At 38.9% G+C, this 23,738-nt stretch overlaps 1 long non-coding RNA gene across 1 annotated transcript; it reads left to right on the plus strand.

The window, feature by feature from the left end:
* Positions 1–13,307: 13,307 nt before the first annotated feature.
* On the plus strand, positions 13,308–23,217 carry LOC147651659 (uncharacterized). Its single transcript, XR_015290351.1, has 3 exons — positions 13,308–13,417; positions 19,384–19,443; positions 20,445–23,217. It is a non-coding gene; the product is annotated as an uncharacterized LOC147651659 (long non-coding RNA).
* The last annotated feature ends 521 nt before the right edge of the window (positions 23,218–23,738 follow it).

Here is a 23,738-nt window from a genome sequence, read left to right on the forward strand (position 1 = left end):
TCCAGTATGAGCAGAGATACTCAATTATTTTGTACCAGACACATGCCTCTCTAAGGGATATCTTTACAGAAGATCCACAGCGATCACTGAGCTCCATATGGATGAGTCCTCAGTGGGATGTGATAGGTTACTAGCCCAGCAATCCTTTTGAGAAGTTCTTTTGTCTGTTTAATAGTGAACAAAATCAATATTTGGGTATCTGGGAAAATTTAGGGAGGGACAGCAGCTCAAAATGTCTTCTGCTAGGAACATGTCCTGTATTCTGACTCAGAAAACAGCCAGATTAGACTTTTTGTGACAAAATCCCTTTGTTGGTGATCTTCCTACAGGAGAAGTGACCTGGTTTCCTCCACTGATGAGCTGTTTAGCAGTGTAACATCTGTATGCAGCCCTTTCTGCTCTGGGGGGCCTAAAGCTGGCCAGCACAAACAGGGATCAAAGAATGTCCGCATAGGAAAGGGTTGTGTGGCATGTGAAGTAAACACAATGATTTCATACAGATTTTTTTTTCTTTTTTTCTCTTCAGTGCAAGTTTCCTGTGGATCACTTTAAGGATAACATAGCTCAAACACGTATCTTAAGGCCAGAAAATTGAGAGCACTCTGTTGATGTCCACCAACTGGGAATTTAAGCAGTCAAAACCATGAAATTATTGCAGTCACACAGGTCATGCATTTGGGTTCAGAATATTTTCCTGTCTACTTCTGGCTGAACAGCAATCATACAGCAGCTGTCACTCAGTAGTAAAGCCTCCAAAAGTTGAAGGTGGCATGTTTTATATTGCCATCCATATCTATCTGCACCCTTCACTCAGAATTTTTGATATAATGCTGTTGCTTTCAACCTTTGAATTAAGTAAAGAGTCCAAAGGCAAATCATCCTAGTGATAAGTAAATAATTTCCCCTCAGAGAAATCTAGTGCCTTTAAAATGCTGGGTTTATTTGGAACATTAATATAGTTTCCAGGAAGTAAATGACTTTTTTCTTTGAATGTTTGACAGGCCAGATCAAATACCTGATTATCATATTGTAAAGCTTTCTTGGCACATTAATTTACTTCATTTGAAAGAAATAGGGGAAAAGATCCTATTATGTGTAGAGACTGCTGCAATCCTGCCTCACTCTTGCAGCAGAATAAACATAGCATTTTGTTGGCTGTAAAACTGTACCTTCCAATTTATCGACAACATAAATATTTCATGTGCTACTCTGCCTTTCAGTAGTGCTACTAAAAATTGAAACCAGGTCTTACTGGTTAAGTTTTGCATGCTTTTCATCCAGTTCAATCTTTCAAACAGACCTTTGATAACATCTAATTTCTAGAGCAGCTGTTAAACATCCAACAACCATCTCCCAATCTCCCATCAACGTTTCAGGCATGTGGAGCCCTTGTTCATTATCATCATGACCACATTCCTATTCTTAGCAAAGCTTCTCCTTTGCAGAGCAGCAGCCTACTCTGCTGTGGCAACAGTCCACTTACTAATTTACAACTCCACCCACTAAATGCCACTGTGAATTATAAACTACTGAAGTAAACCATGTATTTTTAACAGCCTCAATTTTACCATCATGGCTGTTTATAAAAGTCAAAGATGTTTTTGAAGTGCAAAAATGCTAAGTTGGCATTTCAGGTTGTTCTCAGGACATTCGCTGTTCCTCTACAGCAAGGTTTCCCCTTCTTCTCTCTCCTTGAGAAAAACAGTATATTAATATGCTGCAAAGCACAAACTGGTTTGTATCAACATTTCACTCTCCTTCTAGAGGAAAAAATCTGGAGAAATCTGAAGAGCAGAATTTAGGACCTTTCAAGAATTTGTGCAAATCCTTTGCAAGAGTAAAAAAAATTCTCCAGTTTCTTTCCATTTCAAATAAATTTCATTATTTTATTAAGTATTGATTTATTAAGATTGTGGTTCAGGAGAAATTTCTCATGGGTATTTATGAATAGACAAATATTCAAGTTCTGTGAGTGTTCAAATATTGTTCTGACATTTATTGTTGTCATTCCAATCCTTAGTAACTCAATGCAGTTACAGTCAAGCACCAACATATTATGAAGCACGTGTGATTCAGGAATAGACATTTATATCTTTCTTTGCATGCTTGTATTTCATGGGAGATTTCCCCAGACGAGCATTCAGAGGTGGCAGCCCTGTGAATTTCTCTTTCAGTGTGCACATATAATCATGGAGGGGAAATCTTGTCTTCTAGTGACATGATTCTAATTGACCCATCATTCCAAGATCCAAACCAAAAAGAAGCTCAACAGAATGGAATAAATCCCTGCAACAGAAAAAAAAACTCCATATGGCTGTGTAGTGCAAGATATTATTTGAATCCTCCTAGGTACTGTTTGTTGATAGCATTCTTGGCATGGTTCCACTCATGACCTTGGTGTGTTTAAGCACTACTCCCATCTGCTAGGGATACTGGGGGCAGTGGTACCAACTGCAGCTCCTTGCTGTATTTTCATAAATACTGCTTGCTAGATTTTAGCTCTTCTGGCTTCAATTAACCCAAGTTAATGTCTGGAAAAAGGGCAAATTTTATAAAATAAGCCTCCTTTCTTTCTAGCAGCCTAAGAATTTCTCAGTTTTTAGCATTACAGCTGGCTTTAAATGGTGAATATAAAATCTTTAATTTCTCTTTGTCTTGTCACTGAATTTAATGAACTACAATTTCGTGTTATAATAGGAATCTTTTGGCAAACTCACATTACTTGGTCTAATTACTCCCCACAGTTTTTAAAGGACATGTTGAAAGATATGGTGATATGGTTGTGCTTTCCCTAAACAACATGGAAACCCTTGAAGTGGCTTCCTTCCTTCTAAAGTTTTTCCAGGCAGAAAAAAACAGATTTAAATAATTTTCTAAAACCTAATTTGGAAGATCAGAGTACACATTTGAGTCACCTTTGCACACATTAGAGTCTTATGCCTGAATATTCTAGTCCAAGTGAAGATATAACATGGTTCCAAGACCTGTTGCTCAATTTCATTTTGTCTTTGCTTTACATCTCGCTATTTCCATCAGCTGTGGAAGTTTCAAAAACTCTGGATGATGTATTATATGACTCTACAGTAAAGAGTTTGTTTCAAACAACCATTTCATTTTTCTCAAAAATGGCACGTTTCAATGACAGCTGAACTTGGCCAATCAAGTATCAGAAACAAGGCAATCATGCCTAAAAATCCTCAGGGTAAAGTCATTCATTGTTCTGTGGTGATAATTTTCCTCTTTGACTCAACACAAGTAGCCCAGATCTTACATGCAGACTACAACACACAATGTATTCTTTACCAATCTCCTTACTAATTCAGGATCATCCTAAATCCTTTCAGGCTTTTCCTTTTTTTTTTTTTTTTCCAAAACCTTATGTTTTAAAATCCTATTAGTCTCACAATATCATTTACTTAAATATGGGAAAAATGTACTTTAGTGTAACTTATTACCTCCTGGATAAATATTGGTTTACAGTAGTGAACCTCATACTTCATTGTGCATGCCAGACTTCACTTCCCCAAAATGTGAAGAGATGCATCTAAGAACTGTACACTAAACATGGATGAATTATTTAGAGTTATGTCCAAGGTTGCCAAGTTTGATTCCAGATTTTAATGATTTGACATTTACTTTGATCTAGAATGATATAAATTGAGTACTTCCAGCCAGAGATCAAAATGAAGACTGACATACACTTGCAAAGTTGTGTGAAAGAACATGTGGATTACAGAAGTCCTCCTGAGGTGAATGTCCAACCAGTATGCTTTGAATGGATGGCTAGATGTGGATAGTTTTAGGTGCAATGTCTGACTGTGCTGTCAGGTTGCTTCAAGGATAAGATTATTTCTTTTATGATAGATAAGGCTTCTGGTGGGGCATGAGAGATGTGATCAGACTTCCTGCATTATCTTACCACGTTATGTATTTGATTAGCCATGCAGAAGCTCAAGTTCTTGAATCTAAAAATCTGGAATTAATTATCCTTGCTTAACATTTATCACACTGGAACAGATTAATCATCCTTTGAACTTGATTGTTTCCATACCAGTACATTACTCAAGATTAACTTGGCCTTATCAAAATTTTATTAAATTAAAAATCACAGGCCAGTAATAGAGGTTTCTGGGTCACTTACCCATCTCAGGCATTTCCTTCAAAGCAATCAACTGCTATCAGTAAACTGCTGTGTTTACTCTGTCTCTGCAATGGCTTTTGTGGTGGTGCTCATGGAAGGTGCTCCCAGCCACTGTGACTGGAGCTTCTTTCCAGAGCTTAGAGATGGAAGCACACATGCTGGTGATTCCCAGCCCCACACTTGTATAAGGAGTGTGCTGCATCAGAAATGTACAGACATGTAATGAATCCCAGGCAGGGACAGAAACATTAAAAAGAAGGGGTTGTGGGCAAAGACAGAGTGTGGGTGTTTGTGGTTGCAAGCTATTGTGACCTCATGTCAAAATACACTCCTTTTTTCTGGCATGGCCACTATTCCTGGCTAAATGAAGTAATACTCTCATATAGAAATATCTTAGAACATATGGTTACATTCCTCAATTTACCCTCTCTTCTTTAAAAACAATGTTTTTGCACTATTTTATGAGAAGAGAAACTCAATGGGAACTTCAGTATCTTTACTTGGAAGTTCTAAAAATTTCTTCCACACATCCTCAGACATTATTGTTAGTTACTCAGAAACAAAGACAAAAAATAAGTTTTAATTCACACAGAGTGATATTGTATTGTTATGGTATATTAAATGAAGCAACTCCTACTCCTATGCTTGGTCTCTATCTAAAACATTTTTTTGGTTTTATAATAGTTACTTTTAAAGTCAGTGGACAGGGGTTTATTAAAACTCTATAGGGGTTTCATCTGTGACATCAACACGGCCAAGACTTTATCAAATACTTTTCTATTCACTGTATGCAAAATAAAAAACTGTTTTCTAAAGCTGAGACTTTGTTTCATTCAAAACTGTAGACAATTGTGGATCTATTCAACCCAAACATATTCAAGGGTGTCACACCTTTTTACTCAGTTACCCTGTTCAGGGATCCTTGGCTTGCCCACTTAAAAATACCTGTATTAAGTGTTCACAGAGCCAATGGGACAAAAATATCCATGCATTAAGCCACTTAAATCTGTCCAGCATAAGATATTTTACCCTGCATAATTCATTGTCTGAATTTGGCAATTTCAGTGACATATTGCACCATAAATCATGTTTCTTAACTATGTCCTTAATAAAGGGAAATTCATAGGGTAAGGCACCTGGTAACCATATGACAGTGTCAAGGCATTTGATATTAATTTAAGAGCTCTTACTGTTCCACTGTGTAAAATTCAGTATTACCATCTTCATATTTAATTTGCATATGTGCTGGCAAATGTAAAATTTATATTTGGACTGCACACCTGTCTGCGGGTGACAATTGACTATGGCTGTATTTTTGAAATTACAAACAACAGACTGAGTGTTCATATGAAAACCACTCAGAAGAACATATTGCTGACAGCTGTTTTATTCTCTAGGTACTAAAACATTAAAAGAGGCTATATTTGGATTCTTTTAAACAAATAATCAGGGGGGTTGTAGTTCTTAGCATAATCTTAAACTCTTTGAAACCAAATGATGGGTTGGGGTTGACTCATTGGAGCATCTGCTCAAGAAAGAGGATGTTGAATAGCCTTCAATTATATTGAACTCATTAGCTGAAACCCCTCTTATTGAGTATATTGATTTTATAAGGGAGAGGACTTAATGATTTGACCTAGTAAAAGTAGGTGAAAATTTTACTCGCATTGAGCAGTAAAGCTTTATATAAGGAACACAGAAAATCCCAGACTCACAGCCAATACCCTGGAAGAAATGACCTCCTTGTTATTCTACTTTATTCTTAAATACTCACTATGCATCAGACTTTGCTAATTTGCCTCTATTTGCTTTGGGACTATCTATGTTTCATGCATCAGACAAAGAACTCTTGTAAAGTGGTGCTTGCACTGAACAGACCCTAATTTTAGTAAAATTTCATCTAATGCAGCTTTCAGTGTTAGCAGCTCAAGCACATCCATCTCCTGTGTGTTTCCTACCAGGGCTCCAAACTGAATAAAAGGGACGACAGTGCTGCAAAAAGACCAGAAAACTGTGTCCAGGAAAAGTGCTGGAGACACATGAACACTTGTTTCCCTGCTGAACTCTGTTTCACCCTTGAGAAACTGTCCTGCCTCACTGAAGACATGCTCTGTGCCCCAGGCACAGCCAGCCATGGTAAGCAAAAACCCCAAGCTTTTCTTCCTTCCTTGAGGATCAAGAAAAGCTGGAAGCATTTGAGCAGCCCTTTGCTCTTCCTTGGCACAGGATATTCTGTCCTTTGCATCATCAGTGGTGGTTGGGAAGTTTTTCTCCAGGAAGCACAGTTTGCCTGTGAATGAAAAGCTTCTTTGCCATCCTCACAATTTCAAATAGACTTTCAGGGCTGGAGGGCTTTTGAACCAGAGAAAACCAGACAAAGTGGAAATAGCTCTGTGCTCTTTTTCAGTCACAAAGAGTTCAGTGCAATCAGTAAAGCCAAGAATCAGCCCTCAAAACTAAATACTAAGCACCTGGATAAACTTAGAACCTTGCTTTCTTCCTTCTCATTCCCAAGAAAACCCAAATTTTGAGGAATTTTTTGCATTTCCCAATCATAGGCATGTATTAGGTGGTCAGTGGACAAGAAATGCACGTACTCAAAATTCGGTTTATACCTTGGAAAATGTTGGGATAACTCCTCTTAAAAAAAGAAATTGTCATTCAATACAAGCTTGGGAAAAGTTTCTACACTCTCTTCAGCTGTGTGCTTGCATCAGTAGCTCTCTTCAAAATGCACTTCTAGTCATCCAAAAGCAGAAATACAACAGGTTAGGAATTAAACTAAGTGCCTATAGCTGCTTGTTTGTTAGTCTGGTACTTAAATGTCTTGTTAGTCATGATTTGCTCATTAAAGCTACTGTCCATCTGGACAGCCCTACAGCCTGCCTCGTCCACAGTCCTTTCTCTTACAGAAATACTTGCATGTGCAGAATTATTTTAAGGATGTTGATAGCCTGTATTCTCAGCAGGATTAATGAAAGCAACCAACTTTACCATAGAAGTCCAACAGCTAAATACCTTCAAGGGGAAGTTGTTTGATTAAATTTCAGGAAAGCATTTATTATGTCTTTAGCTTGCATACTTCTCATTTTTCTGCACAATAAGGTTTTACATCATTGTGATATGGTGGCTTAGGCAAGAGTACTCTTGGAGATTACTGTTTTAGTACTAGCACTGGGAATAGGGAATGAAAAAGCACACTATTATTTCTGTCTTTTATCTGATTTAACTCTCAAAGAGGGTCGTTTCTGTTCAAATTTCTAAACCAACATTACTCTCCTATGGCTATCACAATTAAACTCTCCAGGCTGCTGTATCACAGCACCCAATCAAATTCATTGTTGTTCCATATTTTTAATAACTTGTGATAATAGTAGTTGCAAAAGTGGCCATGACAAGTCTTGCCTGTGAAAAGTTTGGAAGCTGTAACATCCATGGAAATGTCTCAAGATGAATGGAAAAACTCTGGTTATTCTCCACTCTGCATGACACTGTATATCAATATTTTTCTGATAGTAAGTAACAAGTCATTCAGTCTGTATGTGATTTGTGTCATATTCATTCAGGTGTTAATTTTAAAAAATTGTATAGTTAACATCAATGAGTGGTTCCTATAGATTTCCTTTAATCATCACATGGAGTTATATATATATATTCAGAGCTCATTCATATTTTTCTCTATATAAAACAAGGAAGGAATTGATGTGAAAAAAATTCTCCCAAAAATTCTAGAGAGTACAATGATATCAAAGAATTGCTGAAGAGGTAGGGTGTCCATTTGGGATTAGTACTCAAAGCAGCACTCACACATGTATTATGTTTTTAAGAGCTTTTGCAAATTTCCTGCTACAAAACTGGCAGGCATTTCTGGCAGCACTCAGTTTTTAAAGACACATATGAACAATGAAGAATACATTTTTACACCAAATTAAATATAGTCCTGACTAATTCCTTGTTATTTACTCATTTCTCTCAGGTCTCAGAGTTTGAGCAGTGTGGCAGCAGGACCCTGGCCATGGACAGTTTCAGGTGCAGGTGCTTTGCTTTGCTCCTGAGCCCCCAGCTCCTCTATGCAGAAAGCTTTTGCAGTCTGTTTGACTGGAAATACAGTCAAGAATGGGCTTTAAGTAAGCAGAGGCACATCCTTGGTCTTTTGGCAATCAGTTGGGCACAGCTGCATATTAAACAAAACTTGCATCTTTTTAAATGCTCCCAGCATCTTGCTTATTTTGTTTTTGGCATTGCATAGTGAAATGCTGAATTTTGTTTCCACTAGTAGTAATGGTGCTCCATGGAAAGTCTAAACGTTTTTGTGACTGTGTATGATTACCATACTTGCTGTTTTTATTCACTCTTGCACTCTTATGGAATTATCATAACCACTAACTACATCTTATTCAATAATTGATATTTAATCCAATAAGGACAACCAATTTCTGTGTCATGTTAGCTTTGAACTTCCATCAGTTTATGAAACATAATAAAGCATTTGTGATCTCATTCTAGTGGGGAAAATCTCCAGATCAAAAGAAACTTTTTGTATTTCTTTCATTTTACTATTCACAGTTTTAGTTCTATAGGCTGTGACCCACCAGATGAAGATGCTTAATTAACACTTAATAAGCTGCTTTGATTTCAGTGAAATCATTAAACAACTTCATAGATGCTAGATGCATCATGTTTACAACCAAATTAGCACCTTTGATCTATTTTTAGTGAAGCTCCTCAAAAAATATATGTACACTTCCAATAGTGTGTTAAGAATAGGCTAAAATTAAAAGGAATAACAATTATCAAGTTTACTGCTGAACTGTGCTTTGAGCCAGGCACTGCTGACTCCATTTTACCAAAGAATAAAGGTGCCCTTTCTTGACTACTGATTATGGTCAGTGATATCTGAAATATAAATATAAAAAATAAAGATATAATATAATATAATATAATATAATATAATATAATATAATATAATATAATATAATATAATATAATATAATATAATATAATATAATATAATATAATATATATTAAAAATATAAAGCAAAGCCATTCCAAGCAGTCTCCCATTTCCTTCTGGTGGAGAAGGGTGTGGATGAAGCAGGTTCTGCACGAACACATGATGCATAAACACCAATGGCAGATTCAGCAAAAGTGTAAGCAGAAATATCGAGTGGAACATTGTAAGTCTGGCCACTGCTAGGGCCACTCTTTACTCACTGGATGACAAAGAATCATCAGGTACAATAGCAAGACAATAGAACCTGTGTAGAAACTTTTGCCATTAAGTGGCATCGATCCAATGATCAACATTTCCCTTGGGGGAAGTCTGAAAACCACGTTAGAAAAACAGCAAAATATTTCCATGTGTGTTTGTTCTGAATTGTATGGCTAATTTAATCACTCTGACTTTTCAAATCTAATTGTTTCCCTGTTATTCCCCGCAATGAACCAAAAGTTCAGCTTCTATATCCACCTGTGATTTTGAAAATATCCTACAGGATTATTATTAAAAATTCTTCTGGTGTAAATACCATAAATTCTCCATTATTTTTCCTTCATGGATACCTCTTGATAATGTATTAACTAATGGAAAGAGTCAGCAGAAATATACCTCTGTCAGTAAAGGAGAAGCCATTTTTCAGACACAAGAAGGATTTTAAAGTATTTTCTGTATTGTGTGAGTAAAATCTCACTCAGAAGTAAAAGAAAAGTAGTTCTTTGGTCAATCTGATACTATTTCATTTCAGATCCTTTTTTCCTCTGTGCCTTTGTGACTTACTCCCTGATTTTCCACTCTATGCCAAAGCATCAACCCTCAGTCCCTTCAAGAAGGTTCAGAAGAATGTAAAACCCCTTCCATGGTGACTAACAGCTTCATCCTTTCACTTCAGAGTGATCATGACAAGCTATGCTCACTCATGCACTACTGCTGCTGCAGTTTCATTAGGATTAATAACATAAAACATGCTGCTTTTTACTGAAAGACTTGCTCCAGAGTGTCCCAGGCTATCTGCTGGAAACAGTCTCCAAAGGAGGTTTTCTCCTGGGATGAATACAGACCATCATGAAAAAACACAATTATATTCCATATTCCACACATGCTCCATTCTATCAGATCAGGTTTCAGGAGTTCAGGCTCATCAGTTGAAACTTTCTTCTACTGCCAGAAACCAGATAAAAAATCCAAGGGGCATGTTACTTGGTTACAGATTGCCCTGGAAGGATGATGCCACTGTAATGAGGTGGCAAAATGTGTGAGTTCCTTGTGTTCCACATCTAATGAAAATGTTTTGCAGGGAAAACTCTGAGGAAGAGAACATATGGCACAAATCGTACCGTAAGTGCTAAACAAATATTAAGCTGTAAACATCCTCTTGGGTTAGAGCAATTTAGCAAATTTCTGCTGACTCTAGGATAAGCCAATGGCTCCAGTAAATGTTAATTTACTAAGAGTTTGTTTTGTTTAGAAGTTTTATGTAAGAAAAGCGACCCGGCTGCTGTGAGGGGTTCCTTGGTAGTGGCACTTCTTGCATGTCCTCATGTGCAGGAGGAGCAGCCCCAGCCCTGAGAGGCTTCAAGCAGATGGGATGGTTGTGTGACAACCGAAGATACCTCAGCTCCAGCTCTGCTGGAAACAGTCAGCAGGAGCTTGCCTTCAAGATGGAGCTGCATCTGTGAGTCAAACATGACTTTCTATGGATGTGGATTATGTCCTCCTGTGTAGAAGAACTTTTCTCAAATATTTTAAGCTTTTGCCAATTAACTGCAAATCTTATTCCTAACATATGTGGAGCTCCCAGCTGGACTCAGTCAAATAAAGGCACTCAAAGAGTGTTTCGGGAGTACTTTTGTTTGATTAAGTGTATCTTATGGTAAGCAGAACCATTACCTGCACTGGGCATTATATCTAAAAATATTCAATTTTCAGCGAAATTATCATTAAAATTTACTGTGCTTAGGGAATATTTTTCTGTGGAATCTTTGCCGACCATTTGGTATTAGTAGCATCACTCTAATAAACAGCACAAATGAGCTCCTGTTGATTTTTTTACTGGTTTAAAAGATTTAATTTTAAGTCCAAAGCACTTTTTTCTTTTTTTCTAGCTATTATCTATTGTGAAAAAAATCTAGTGCTTGGCAATATATCTATATATAATGTTCTGGAAATAAGAGACACATGTTCCCTTGACAAAAAAATAAATCTTTACAGCAGAAGGAGTTCCTTAAGAATTTTGTATCCTGTAAAGAGAGAGAAAAATCTATGAAGTAGAGAAAAAGAAGAGTTTTTCAAAAAATTATCAAAATACATTAATACTATTCATTATTAATTACTGAGAGCAGAATGATGTATGAAATTGCCATGTGAGTCTTGTCAAGGCAAGACTGTGATGTCTTCTTCACTTGGATTAAAAGGTTCATTTGACTTCCATCTTCTATATTTGACTTTTTAAATTTACTAGTATGTTAATTCTAGTAGACTGAATCCCAAAAGGCATAGCTGCAGTGAAATACACCTTTGGGGTACCATACTTTGGAAGGATGCTCTCAGGTCTTCAGTGGTGAAATGTGAAAAGGGTGCTCAGCCCTTGACCACGTCTGGACACTGAGCTGCTCCCCCAGGGCCCCATGAGTGGAACCACCAGCTGGTACCAGCCCGTGCAAAAGCATCCTCAGAAGCAGCTGCAGATGTAAAGACAGGCTCTGACACAGCTTTTCACTGTCTGACAGGAGTTCATCCCCTCTCGTGCACATCTGGTGTGGATTTAAGTGCTCTAGAATGTGGAGAAATAAAAGCTGAACATATGGACTTAACCCATTTCACCTAAAGAGGTGAAAAGTGGGTGTTTAGATATTATTGGGTCTGTAGCTGGAAGTCATATACACCACTGTGTAAATCTCAGAGGCATCTGGCTGGAAAGGCATCCTCTGAGGGCAGCCAGCAGACACAGCAGATGCCAGACCCCGAGGGTGGGTGACACAGGGAGGAGGGTTTGCACAGTTGTGTTTCACAACATGTCTGGTAAAGTTGGTAACATCCCAGCATGGAATAACCTCGTGTTCTTTCAGCTCACAAGTGCAAAAAATCCAGGAAAAAAGTTTGGGAACTGTTTCTTATGTACAGCGTGTGTTCCAGGCTTTACTGGGCACTCCACAGTGGCCTGCCATTTCAGAAATATTCTCCGTAAAATAAGTTTTGAGAAACAATTTCACCTCTAGTGAGACAAACCTGGGTTATCAACCAAGTGTCCTATTTTGGCCCCAGACCTGGTTTAGCTAAGCAAGCCCAGGACTGAAGGACATGTTGCAAGAACAATTTTTGCTGTCATTTAGCACAGTAAAGTGCACTATATTTAAGAGAAGCAGTTTGATTTTTGTAGGTCACAGAAAACAGTGTCATATATAATTTTGGAAGATAGAGTGATGGTGTCCACCACTGGCTATAGTTCTGAACCTCCTCTGGAAGGTGCCATTTACAATGACCCATGTTCACCATTGATACAGGGTCCCTCTGTGGTGTGGACAGACCCTGAGCTGCATCTGCTTACATCAACATATTTATCAATCTCTCTAAAGAGCTAGTTTACTATCAGTGGTTGACATTACTTTAAAAGATGCTTACAGGCAAATGATTTTACCACATAAATCACTCCAGCATAAAGGTGTACGTGCTTTACACAGAGGTGGAGCTCTTGTGCCTTCTTTTCTTGCTTACTCATATTAACAGGAATGTGTATGCAGATTTCCTATCCCCCAGCATTTACAATGAATTGCTCTTGGGCACTTGAACTTCTTCCAGCTTGATTTAGAAGTTCAAAAGAAATTTAAATATATCTATCCTCCCCCCCTCCAAAACAAAAACAGCCAGGGAAAGGGAAGCTGGCTGCTTGGGTAAAAGCTTTAACTCCATATTAGCAATTTTTGAAGGTGACATGGTTTTGGTGACATAGGGTTGTGCTCCCTCACCCTTTTGTATGTGGGTTGCTGTTCAACAAGCCAGAGAAATATAAATAATATAGATATGAAAAACATAAAACACAGACTGATGATTAAATACATTATGGCCTTCCACATGAGGCTCCAGCTGAGATATATTCTCTCCAATTACAATGATGATCCCCAAACAATTGCCTGGTGTCCCTATATATCCACCAGGCCCAAGCAGCCCTCCTTTCTGTTGGGGGAGGCTAATGAGATGTTTTCTTGCAGAGCTCCTGCTCTTTAGATGGGTGAATGCTGCTTCTGGGGAGCTATTTTGGGTGTGTCTCCAAGGAGGGGTGTGTAAGTAAGGCTGTTATGATGTGCTGTGGCTGGAGTGTCCTGCTTAGTGGGGAAAATATATTGGAACAAAGTTGATTAGTTACAGAATGGCATTAGGGTTGTTTCTGTCTTTTTGGGGAGAAATGGTTGAATGGTTGGTTAATTGAAGCTGCTGTTGCATATGAATGGGGGCTTTGAACCTTATTTGGTTCCTCTCTACTCTTTCTTTTCTATGATAGTTTTATATTAATATGATAATATTATTCTATGATACTTATATATGGATAGCTCACAGCCTGTTTATTCTGTGCACAAGCTCTGTACCCTGGGCTTCCACCACTGAAATCACTTGTGCTGCATGACACACACTTGCAATTCTATATTATAACTAAATTCTAGCAATCTGTCTTGAAACTCATCTCAGATGGGAGAAATCGAGATGTGTCTGTCTCAGCATAGATTTAATGCTATGAAGGGATTTTACAGGTTCAGAGCCATTTGCCTAAATTCTCTCTCAAGTGCAAAGCATTTGGATTGTTTCCTACTGAAAATAGTTCTCACTTTTCGTATCTAAAGTTCATTTACCTCAACCAGCATCATAAAGGGAATTAGTTTAAAAACTCTAAATATTTCTTCGGCTATGTCTCACACCCTCAACTACACTTTTGGGTGCTGAACAGTTCAGGTTGTTGGGAGTTGAGAGCATTCTGATGTATTAAGGACTTTCTTTGCCATGCTAAAAGTATGGAATATATTTGAGTGAATATAGCATTAGGAAAACTTAATTTTTTTGCCTTTAAAGGCAAGATATATTAGGGTTTTTTCAGCAAGCTGATATGCAACTCAAATGTACTGCTGAGGCAGACAGCAATAATTTTCATTCAGTATTCTGGTCACAAACTATACCACAAATTGATAAAATGTATTAATGTGCTTTTACAACTTTTGACAGAAGTAAGGGCCATGTCTCATTTTAGGGCAGAAAATTTTCCAAGAACAGCTGGTGAAAGTAAGGTACATAGCACAATATTCCCACCTTGTCTCCTGCCATGCCTGCTGCAGAGGGACAGTCAGAACAATCTCACCAAGACTTCCTGAGGCACATCTTTACTTCCTTGCTCTTGCAATAGAACAGGAAGTCTTCAGTGGTGGTTCAGGAGATTTGCCCTATAAATCTGTGGTATGTGAGTGAAAACACAGACATGCAGGTGCATTAAGGTAATTGTGCTCACCTCTGGCAGTATTTGCATTCACTGAGTTGGTAATAAAAATATCTCTGTGGTCTTGAAAGGGCAGGGGAAACAGCCAACGAAGAACTGCAAAATAGCAATCTACTAACTCTGCAGTAGCAACATTATTATTTCCACCCCTTGCCACTGCAGGCAGTAAAACAAGGCTGGATTTACCTCATCCACCTTTAAACCCATTGCTCAGCAAGCAGCACTATTATAGCAAGAATTCCCACTCTTACGGTATGGCTCCAGATTACACATTCAATCTGGGAGTATAATTTTGGTGACATGAGAAAGGAGGACTGTGGCCTTTGGAGAAAAGAGAGATGAGGGAAGGGGAGTGAGCCTTTCAGGAAGAGGTAAGAAGGTTATAGATGAGAACAAAAGGTATGAAGTGAAATTCAGCTGTGTGCTACCATCTCTATTTTTCCAGCCTGCTTTTTCACACCTAACCAGTTTAGAAATGCTTCGGGAGACAAATATCCCCATGTTCCTTGTACTGTCAGTGGGCTCTTCCAAAAGTTTTGGTGTTCTGAAACCATGGTGATCTGGAGCTGCCTGGTGTGTCATTTATTGCTCTCTGCTGGTTTTAGATTTACTCCTGGAACAGGGGCAAACCCAGGTTTTACAGCAAATGGGTAAATGCACAGAGATCCTCTTTCATCCAAACTATTTCCTTCCAATATTGCCAACTATGTGTTTGAGAGCTACATAGTACAGGCTTTTATGTAAAAGAAGAAAGCTTTCTCAGCTCTGGTGCTCTCACTGGCAGTGTCAGCCTACACCTGCATAAAGGAGAAAAATTATAAAAATCCACAATTTCTACTTTCTCACTGAGTCAGCCTTGCCTGCTCTGTGAGTATCAAAAAGGCTGCTCACATGGTTTCTTCGTAGCTTCCTCTAGCAGCAGCAAAGTTTCAGTGAAGAGCAGCTCTGTGCAGAGGGGGTTTGGAGCCTGGCAGATGTGTGGGTGCTGAGCAGGACCGTGCTAGGGTCACTGCCCCTCTGCTGCTCCCAGCTGCACACCGAGGAGCTGGACACTGCTCGGGAGAAACCCTGGGGAACTGCTGCTTTACCAGCTCCTCTTCTGCCATGAAACACCAGCTAATTTGATGGTAATTTGTATTGCAGTGAAAGTTTTTAGGCCAGTGATCCCCCTTTTCCTGCTCAAACTCCAGAATGAACTCGGGGAAGCCTTGTACACTTAGGCCTAGAACCCATCTGGGATGTCCTTGCTGTAATCTGCTGGGAAGCTGTGAATATGACATTTCAGCCTTACAGAAACTTCTGCTCACACTATCTAAATTCAGAAGGTGTTTCTCCCTGTCCCCCAACCCTTGCCAAGGGCACTTGGGTGAAGATGTGCTCCAGGCAAGAAATATGGCAATGCTCAGAGGGAGAGAACGTGTCACTTGTGTAATGGGGGCACTGCAGGTGCAAGGCTGCTTCATGATCTATGGGCAGACATATTCCCTCCTTCCTTCTATAAATGGTTTCCTCCTTGATTAGTGGTCTGTCTTACCACTTCTGCTTCAATGGCCTAATTTAGAGCAGGGCTACAAATTTGCATCCCTGCAGCCAGCTCAACATCCTTAATTATATGTGTCTTTTTATGTCTAAGGAAAATTTCAGGTTTGAAAATGGATGGAGAGAGAAAAGATTTCTATCTTTGTAGCACTATGCATTCTTTTCCATGTAGTATTTCCTGTAAAGACATCTGGGGCTGATTCTTATTTATGGTAAAGCTGCTTTACATGAATGCAAAAGGGAATTTGAAGCCTGAATGATGGTTTTGTCTCCTAAAGCAATGCTGGGTGAATGGCAGAAATGAAAACCCCCTCAGAGGACCAACACTGAGTGCAATGGCCCTGTTCTGAGATATAGCCACTGGAATCATCTCCATCCTCCCCATCTGGGATGCTTCTCATGGAAGTCATGTTTATAATAGTGAAGGACACATACAGCTTATCCTGATTTTGAGAGGGATAAAAGGGGAGAGCCTCCTCAAAAGCATAAACCAGTAGAAATTAACTATTTTAAAGTGTTTATTCATTGTCAATTACAATGTTTCCTATCACAAGCTTCCTATTGTATCTGGCCCTTTGAACAGTCTTTTACCCTTAAAGGTCACCAGCCCCAAACTGTTAATTTCCAGAATATTTGTAATACATTCTGATAAGCTTCCTACAAAAAAAAGAGTTCAAGCTTGTCTAGAACTAAGAGGAAACACGACAAAGCTTACATAGCTTTCCCCTTGTTTTTAATGCATCAACCACAGTCTTTTCCATTTCCTCTTGTAAAACAAGGCTGGAAAAGTCATCAAGGAGATGCATTCATACATTTTAAAAAGGTTGTTGAATCAGGATGGAAAATGAGATGGAAAATGGATTAATGCTGGTTTTACTATGCAACATCTTGGGAGATGGCTCCTTTGCTTTGTCACCAGTTCAGCTCTGTTTCAATCCCAAGCCAGACATGCGTTTTTAATATGCTTTGTAGATATCTCTTATGGACTTAATATCCTAGAAAATTATGAAAAGTACCTGCTGTTAAATTAAAATGCCAGATGTAAAGAATTTTTCTTCATTTACAAATGTTTTGTGAAGGGCAGCAATACTTCCTTCAATTATTCTTGTTACTGTCAGTTGTTGGCTGAAGAAGTGTTACTGGGTAAGTCTGTCACATGTCTTGTTATTAGATGAGCTGAAAAAAGCCAAAACCAAAATGAAGACAACTTTCAGGGAATTTAGCAGGTTTGGTTCCATTCTTCTCATTAGTGTAAATCTAGAATAGCATCATGAAAATTGGCACAGTTAGTGGAAAACAAATTTAAGCGAGGACAGAACTGTACATGTGAAATATAAGCAGCTGACCCGAGTAGTGTCTGCATTTTCAATTACATTTCCCTTTGATTCTGCTGTCCAAAGGGAACATTTGCCCTGTACACCTGCCTGCAGAGTCTGAAGTGCCTCAGCCATCAGGACTGGTGCTGTTGTAGAGCCTGTGTGACAACTCCATTGCAGTGGGGTTTGAAATTAGCAGTAAAAATAGGCTTCAGCACAGTTTCTTGGTGCTCGCATTGGTCAGTTCAAATGAAGAATGTGTTGGGGAAGATAAATTTATCTTATTGGAAGATAAATACAAGTCCTTCAGGTAGGACTTGTGCCACTGAATTTGAAGAACTGCTGTCTTGGTAGTGGTGTCAACTCTGACAGTGCTGACCTGTTACCCTGAGGAGGGCATGACAGGATTCAGCTGAGACTGGAATTGGAAACCCCCCACCAAATCTGTCTCACTCCCATTAGCCCATGACACAGCAAGGTATGCCAGGCTCACACCTCAAGTTTTCTCATTCCCACTATTATGTCAACCTGAATCATGTCTAAGTCTTTAAAGACTCAGTTATTTTGGGTTTAGTGGAGTTTTCTTTATGCTTTTTTCCACAAGCAGCTTTAACATTCAGTGAAGGGTAAGTCCTGGTTCAGACCCAGTCAAGCTGGAGGCTGCTGAGTGTTGTCCATCTGTCTCTGGATCATCACATGAGGCAGCCCTGACTGCGAGGTCCTGGAAATAAACTGCCCACATTTCTTTCTCCCTGAGAAAGCACACCGTGGGGTTCAGGGTGAGAAACTCTCCTTCTCCAGCAAGAGATTGATGGCCTAACATGCCCTAAATACATGTGAGACTGCAACTTCTATGTCAAGCATGTATCTCCCACCAGATTCAAAAGGGTTGAAGTTGTTTGTATAAAGCTATGGACTTTATAAACTAAACTTTTAAAGGTTTGGGGCAGGCATACTCTCAAAATTTTTCTTCATTTGTATGACAGGTCTATAGAAAGGTCAGAAAAGTCATTCTAGTACTGAGTAACACCCAACAATGGAGTTAACTGTTCTCTAAAGCAGTCACATTTAACCATAACATCTATAAAATCTTGTCTTAGTACCTGAAAAATCAGAGAAGGAAAAGTATATTTTCAGTAAATATGCATACGTAGACAATGTGTGAGATGTTCCCAAAGAAGCTTTTTAAGCAGCATCTTTGTGCTATTTCCCCTCTCCATGGCTTCTTAGGGCTTTTTTCCTATTCCTGTCATGGGCACACAAATATCTCACGAAAATTATCTGTGACTCTTCTTGCCCTGAAATGTATTCTGCTTTACATGGTGGTGTGTGGTGGTGTGGCTGCTATGTATATTGGCATTTATTGCTTCAGTCACGATGGCACAAAGGAAAGCAGTTGTCTGCTTGGTTTTATTGAGGTTCAACCCAAAACACAAGTGGAAAACACTGGACACTCACTCCTCATGAGCATTTGCTTTTTATTGTAAATATTTTAATTAAAACTGGTAGAGTTGAGATGTGTCCCTGTGAGATGCCTCTGTAGAAAACAAGTTAAAATCTGTCTCTTTGAGAAGAATATCATAGACTGCAACTGTTTCCTTATATATTTGTATATTTTTAAACAATGGGTTGCTTTTTGCAAGTAAAAATTCTGTAGAAAAGAGGATGTACTTGCTCAGCTCAATTAAACTTTAAGTGAAACAGGATAAAGAATTTTCAGGCTTGGTCTTACAAGGAACTGGAGCAACAGCTTGCAGCATTTTACTGTCAGCTAAGGGAGCTGAAATACTGTATGCAGTATGAACTAAAGGACTCATGAATGTGTCTTTTTTAAGTGGAAATGAAAGTTTCTTAACCACTCTTGAAGATAAGACATGCAAAGTATGAGCTATACTTCTGAATATCATTACAGAGAATGGCTTCACTTGCTCTACTGAGAGACTGAAATTAATCGCCTGCAAAGTACTTATTTGTAAGTACTTATTTTACTCCTTTACATATGAAACAGTATCCAACTTGTCTGGTGGAAAATTTCTAAATGATTTACTATTCCTCTCACTGTGGATTCCTACTGTAGAACATTTACAAATCTACAATTGCAAGGTAAATTAAAGCTGAAAATTTGAAAAAGGGAAGCAGGCCAAAGCAAAGCCCTGGTGTGAGATGTCATTACCTGCTGTTGGGAAAGCAATTCAAGACTTTCATACAATTGGTGATAACATTTCCTGAGGTGAATTATGCTGTCAGAAAACAATATAGAAGCAATTTAACAAATGTCAGAACATCTTGGAAAAAAGATAAAAACCACAACACGTAAGTACAAGGGCAGGATAAAGCTATTTTATCATCTGTCATGAGAACCAGCAAATGGAGAGAGGTGTTTCTAACAGTTTGAAAGCATTTTGTGCTGCTATAATCCAGCTGGCTGATCTGCTCTAAGTATGCTCACAGGGAGAAGGGTGAGATTTTTTCCCAATATGATGGGTGAAGAAAATTTTTTAAATTATGTCATAGTTCCCTTTGAGTTAGCTGTGGCATGCTTCAAGCTCTGAATTACATTGTTAGGTTGTATGCATGTTTAATAAATTTTAAGAAAATTATATTGCCAAAAATTCTTTTTAGTTTCTATTTTAAATCACTATATGTAGTGCTATAGCCTAGTATGTACTGATGAAACCTTATGACAGATGGGTATGCAACAGTGAGAGAGTGGAAAAATCAGAATGGAAAATAAGTCCATGCTTATATCCAGCCAAGAGATAAAATACTGGTTTGGTTTGCCAAGGAAACCTTTGATGATTATGCTGAAATCTTTTGTGAGAGGTTATTAAAGTGCTTCAAGAAGGCTACTGCCTGAGGACCAGATAAGTTACAAACAAAGCCGCGTACAAGACACAGCTTCGTGACTCGCTGTTGGGAGTGCAGCGTTGTTTGGCTCCCTAATTACCTCTGTGTGTGTTCTTCCCTTTGCAGGGAGCACAGGGAAGCTCAGCTGTCAATGAAAGCAGAATGCCCAACAAGGTGCCAAACACTCTGGCTGCAGCTTCACAGGGCACAAACTGAGCGGAAGAGAGCAGGAAAAGGGACAAGGTGCACATGCAGAAATGAAATGTAGAAGCATGGGATTCTCTGGGATTCTTGGGACATGGTCAGGAGGTACAGCTGAGTTAAATGGGAAAACTAAATACCTTCCTATTAGTAGACTGTTCCTGGTTTTGTTTTAAAACTGGGCAGGAATATCATCAGAGTGCAGTATGCTGCTGTTTGCCAACCTTTTGTATGTGTTATCTCAGGCAGATGATAGCAAACATGTGCTGTGGACTCCCATGTGGTGTTAGAAATGTCAATCCAAATAACTGACAGCTAAAAAAGTCACTAGCAGAACTGGTATTGTTTGGGAGGGTAATCTCTCCAGATTTTACATACTCACAGGACAAAAAAAAATGCCCAATGCAATTTGAAAAACCACCATCCATTGAGGTTTTTGATTTTACAGTATTTGGAATTATACAACAGACTGGAAAATAAGCAGTCTTGTCTAAAGAAACTTCATGCTGCAATGCCAGGGACTGTAAAGGCTGCAAAGGGCCAGACTGCTATGATACATTTATCTGATATTACTGGGGAGAATGGTTCCTACAGGAGAGGATGCCACTGAATAAGATAAATCTTGCATCCCATTGAGAACACAATGTTACTGACAGTGCCTGAAGTGAGCAGTTCAGGGGAGAGGCTGACAACACAGCTGGCAGCTATCTCCAGCTGCCAGACTTGCCTCAAGCTCTGAATGTGCCCTGCAAAAAGCACATTTCTGAGAGTAATGGCCCAAGAAGCCATTCAGTTTGAGGTGATCACCATACATTATGGCAACCTATGGCATCTGTTATGTTTTGCATGCATGTAATACTCTGTTTAGAAACTACCAAGGGCTGCTGAAGGATAACAGGATGATGTAGCCCTCTGAACTGGGTCCACTTCCTTCTTCATCCAGCTCCTCACCTGTGGCTAGAAAGTGCTGCAGGCTCCTCTTAGTAGTGGGCATTGAGACTCTTAGTAAAACAAAGCATTTTAAATTATTCCATGGAGGGTTTGCTCTGTATTGTATTATTCTGGGAAACATGAGAGGATTGGTTAATATTTTAGGCAATAGGAGGTGTATGTATGGAGTGTGTAAGTTCAGGGTTGCTGCTGTTTAATGGACTGCAGTCAGGTCACACCAGGAGTACATGTGATTGTCTCCCAAACTGAAAACTGAATTATTAAAGGTTCCCTTGTTACATGTTACTTCTCCAAACAAGAGACAACAATATAATGTGGTATTACCAAAACAGATGATTCATTCTGATATGCTGCTTAAAACATGCCAAGGACATCAGCTACAGCTCAGCCAAAAGCTCCCTGTCTGAAATAAACATTGATCTGATGGAGTCCTGCATTAATTTTTAAAACATAACAGCAGGGGGCAAGGAGGGACAGGGTTTTTCACTGAGAACTAGCTGCTTGCACAATAGAAGTGAGGTATATTTTTCAGTGCTTACTGTTCTTTTTCTAAATAATTCTCCCCAGAAACTGGGATTGCAATGGCAAAGTTCTGAAGAATTCTAAGGTTTTTAAAGCTCTTATTTCAGAATAATTCAGTTTTCAGTAAATAGTCTGGAAAATGCATCCTGCATTGCACATTGTGCATAAGATTGCAGAAATGTATTTTTAGGGTCATGAGCTAAATTAACATCTGGCTAGATGGATATTTCAGATGTATTGCATGCATTTGGTCTGAATGCAGCTCATTGCTTACTTTTTTCCCCTCAGATTATGCAGTGGCATTTATCCTATGTGCTTATAGCATGCAACTTATCCCTAAAATTTGAGTAAATGTTGGATTTTTCTATCATCTGTCATACTTGTAATTTCTCCACATTTTTTATTACTTTGCTTACAGCTAATTATTCTGGATACAGCACAGTCTATTTATATGCTTTGTAAACACTCCCTCTTCCAAATGCCTTGTGGTATCATCTTCTTCTGTGTCTTTATGGAAGACTGTCAAATGAGGGAAGCAGCTGAACTGGAGAGGCATAGGAAGGAATGGAAAATAAATCCCCTAACATCAACAAGGAAGCAACTGTCAGTCCTAGCAGTTATTTCCCTGATAAGTATTCTGTTAAATTTATTTAAGGATCTGGCGTAATATGTTACCTGCTGCTATGCAAAGTGATGGCTACATTTTTTTTTCCTGTCAGACTTTTAAGTGAAATAATGCTTCCAGAAATGGAAGCACCACCTCCTTGGGCAATTTATTTCAATGCCTAACAATTCTCAGTGAAATATTTTATTCTAATATTCAATCTGAACTTCCCCTAGTGCAACTTAAGGCCATTTCCCCTTATCCTTTCACTTGGGACAAGGTAGAAGACCATGGCCACCTCATGACATCTTCCTTCCAGGCAGTTGTAGAGAGCAATGAGGTTCCCCCTGAGCCTCCTTTTCTCCAGCTTAAACACTCCCAGCTTCCTCAGCTACTCTTCATGATACCTGTGCTGCAGGCCCTTTCCCAGCTCCATTGCTCTTCTCTGAAAGACTCCAGCCCCTCGATGTCTGTCTTGAATTGAGGGGCCCAAAACTGGACACTTTGGTGCCACTTGGATCCTTCTTGATAAGTCTAACAGCAGGGATCAGACTTCTAGTGCTCTGCTGGCACCAGCATTTCCTCAGAAGTACCATGAGGACAATAAAATGATCTTCTTAATGCATGTCTTCATTTCTTGGGACTAACACTTCATCTCCAGTTCTATGTGTAGGACAAGAGTGTGTTTCCCTGGCAGTAGCTAGTACATGTCATTTCTTCCAGCAATCCATATGGAGCCCAAAACTCTTACTCCTGAACTTACTAAACCAAAGGTGTTTAAAACCTTTTTTGAAAGGTGGTGCTGGCTGTCAGAAGCACTTGTGAAATGCTCTCCTTCCACATCACAACATAAAATCCCATCCCTGTGTGCATTTGACAGTCACTGTCATTTTGCTAAAGTAAACTGGACCTGGTATAGATGATATTTCTGAAAATGAAAGTCATGTTTATATAAAGAATTGTCTCTGAAATATCCAGATGGATTTAAGAGAGGCTTTTATTTATTTGTCGTTATTTTTGCTAAAAATATTGAACACCTTTTGATTGCTGTTCTTTGTTCAGGAGTCTGTTTAAACAAACATAGATGTTTAGGCTGTATGAACACTCCAAATGAACTGACTCAGATTTAACAGTAAATGGCA

This window comes from Cyanistes caeruleus, chromosome 9 (assembly GCF_971803275.1).
Source record: "Cyanistes caeruleus chromosome 9, bCyaCae1.hap1.1, whole genome shotgun sequence".
Taxonomy (NCBI): Eukaryota; Metazoa; Chordata; class Aves; order Passeriformes; family Paridae; genus Cyanistes; species Cyanistes caeruleus.